Source organism: Lepus europaeus, chromosome 8 (assembly GCF_033115175.1).
Source record: "Lepus europaeus isolate LE1 chromosome 8, mLepTim1.pri, whole genome shotgun sequence".
NCBI classification, from domain to species: Eukaryota; Metazoa; Chordata; class Mammalia; order Lagomorpha; family Leporidae; genus Lepus; species Lepus europaeus.
This window is the reverse complement of record NC_084834.1, coordinates 85,881,041-85,884,172: the sequence shown is the minus strand read 5'-3', so window position 1 is coordinate 85,884,172 and position 3,132 is coordinate 85,881,041. Positions and strand designations below refer to the sequence as shown.

The 3,132-nt window shown below is 42.2% G+C and overlaps 1 pseudogene; it reads right to left on the bottom strand.

The window, feature by feature from the left end:
- Positions 1 to 653: 653 nt before the first annotated feature.
- Positions 654 to 2,321, bottom strand: LOC133765313 (nucleolar and spindle-associated protein 1-like; annotated as a pseudogene).
- Between the last annotated feature and the right edge of the window lie 811 nt (positions 2,322 to 3,132).

Genomic DNA, 3,132 nt, shown 5'->3' with positions numbered 1-3,132 from the left:
TATGTTTAAGCAGGCTAACCGTACCTTATCATGAACAAAACAAGGATAGGCCCCTGTAGCTTTTCTTTTTAAATAAGCACTGCTGGAATAAAGCAGTGACAGATGGCAATTACATGTAGTGGTTTGAACAAAGATGCATATAAGCTTAAATGTACTTTTAACGTAGATGAAATATTGATGCTATAACCAAACCGTCAACTCAGTTTCATTAAGATCACCAGGTTCTCTAGACTACAGGATGAAGAGGTGGCCTTTCCCTCCCAGCGTAGACTCCTCTTGGTTTTGTTCAGACTCTCCTGGGGCATATGCTTCAACTAGTTGCCTGTGAGTAAAAGCCCAAAGCGGGCTGCAGATGTGTTAATATGAGAGGGAACTTGACATTGTGAATCTAGTCTAAGAATCTCAAGGGTGGGACTTATTAGAAGGATGAGTTGTACAGGACTTGGGCAAAAACTAATGCAAAATCTCTGAGCTTTAAGGTGCTGATGTCTTTTTAGGGTACAGCACATGAAGAACTCTTGATCAATACAGAGATTATGAACCAAGTAATAGTAGAAACAGATGTTTTGACTAAAGCTTGAAAACAGTATGACATTATTAACAAAAGGAAACAAATTCAGAATAAAGGAATATTTACAGGATGTGAAAAATGATTAATCTTTAGCCACACTGAGGCCCCTTCAAGCTCCCAAAGCCTTCACTTTCTTCTCTTTCGTTCTTGCTCATGTTTGTTCCGTTGCTCTTCCCTAGTCTGGAGACGTGATTGTTTGTTAAGTTTTATTGTGGAAGGTAACTGTTTCTGTGTTCATGCAGAGGATTATTTTCTCTAGATTGCCCCCATGGTTTCAGCTTTCCTTTGTATGGCACATAGTTGGGAGTTCGAGACAAACTTGCTTTGGAATCAAATACAGGTTTCTTATTGGAGACTGGAGTGTGCTTTGCCACAGTCATCAACTTGAATGGAGTTAACAGCAACATTCCCCTTGGTGGTCTTTAACTTGAGTGCCCCGAGCACAGCCTGGCCCTTTGGGGTCCTCCCAAAGAGGATCACGTGGGGATTCTGGCAGGAGTCTTGGTCAGTGAACGCTTATGCTCATTATCTTTGGTAGCTACTGAAAACCTGACGTTTATTTTAGTTGCTGAGAGAGTGGAGCACTTGGCTGAGCCTTCAGACACAAGGTGCCCTGACCAGCAGGCTGTTGGCTGGCAGGGGTGCAGGCCACAGGGCGTCTTCCTTGAAGAAGAACTGGAGTTCCCACCCCTCCTTTATCAATGGGCTGCTTCTTGAGCTCACTAAATTGGTTGTGTGTGTGTGTGTATTGTTAAAAGATTTACTTATTTATTTGAAAGAGTTACACAGAGAGAGAAGGAGAGGCAGAGAGAGAGAGAGAGAAAGAAAGAGAGAGAGAGAGAGAGAGTCTTCCATCCTCTGGTTCACTCCCCAGTTGACCACACGACTGGAGCTGGGCCTATCCAAAGCCAGGAGCCAGGAGCCAGGAGCTTCTTCTGGGTCTTCCAGGTGGGTGTAGGGGCCTAAGCACTTGGGCCATCTTCCACTGCCTTCCCAGGCCATAGCAGAGAGCTGGATTGGAAGTGGAGCAGCTGGGACTTGAACTGGCACCCCTATGGGATGCCAGCATGGCAGGAGGCAGCTTTACCAGCTACCAACAGTGTGGGCCTCCTGGTTGTGGTTCTTTAAAATGTTTCCCTATTCTCTCAACATACTGATCAATGGATTCCATTTCCTTAAAATGAGCCTCATGCAGCTTAAAATTTATAGTGACTGTAGTTTTATTTTTTCCAGCTTTGGAAAACCCATCTGTGTAGATGGACTTTCTTTGAGAAGGTACCAAGGAGTATTCATTGCCATTCATTCCACATCCACCTGAGGGAACAGCAGTCTCATCTCGGCACTCATGCGGTGCAGAAGGAACTTGTGCAGTTGTCCCAAGAATCTAGTCTTCATGCTCTTGTTGCTTCTGGAATTCAGAGGGCTCGCTTATTGTTATCTCTGAAAGCTCCTGCTGGGGGGCAGGGTTCCCGTGGGCTGTGCTGCACCTTCTCCTCCTTTTAGTGACTTGGCCAGCCAGCTCCCTGGCAGGTTGTTCCTCGCCACAAATCTCTATCTCGGGCTGGCAAGAGGAAGAAGCAGAGGTTTGGCCTTCAGCCTGATGCTCCTTTTCTCTCCCGGCCTCCTCTTTTAGGTGGGCTTTCAAGGCTCTTAACTTGTCTGCTTTCAGGTGAGCCCAGAGGCCCAGACTCTGGGCTAAATTCTGCAGATCACTGTACTTGAAGCTATTCTGTAGAGGGGATATCAACATGATCTGTAATCCACGCAGTAAACACAGGCTGGATCCACAAGCCTACTCGGCTCCCTTCAAAACTGGAACTGCTGCAAGCGTTATTGGTGTGCAATGTCAAGAATCATATATCCTGATCTCAGCACATATACTCACATATAAATATACACATGTACACATAAGTATATGCATACATACATTCTATTAAACATAAATATAGACTATATATATACTAATACATAATATATAATGTAAACTACATACGAATACATCATTATATTCTATATCTTTATGCATATAGACTATAAGTATAAATATAGACAATGATTAACTTATATTGCATATTGTTCACTAAGTATAAATTTGATACTTTTTAACTAGACACACTCTATTAAGATGTTCTCCATAATGTTATAGGCTGGTTGTTATTAAATTATACAAAATCAGGAAGAATGTTTGAGTTCGAATGTGTGATGATACAATGAAGGTTTCTAGTTGGCAAGATTGACTTGGATTTCCTCGAATGTATTATTAGTGTATATCATTGTTGCCAAAATGACACAGCTACCTAATAGTGAAAGACAAAAGATGACTTACTTCTGAAAACAATTTTTCATATAATTTTTAGTAACTTTATCTACGAAAAATTTAGTAGAGAAGAGAACACAATACCATCCCTGGCAGAATGATTGCATCCTTCTCTGAATCCACCTGTGTAGACATTTCCACTTTACTGCCCACACATCGTAAGGTGAATTCTATTTTCTTGCTCCTTGAATCTGTCTTTGTGACTTACTTTAGCCAATAAAGTTTGGAGGAAATAACATCATGC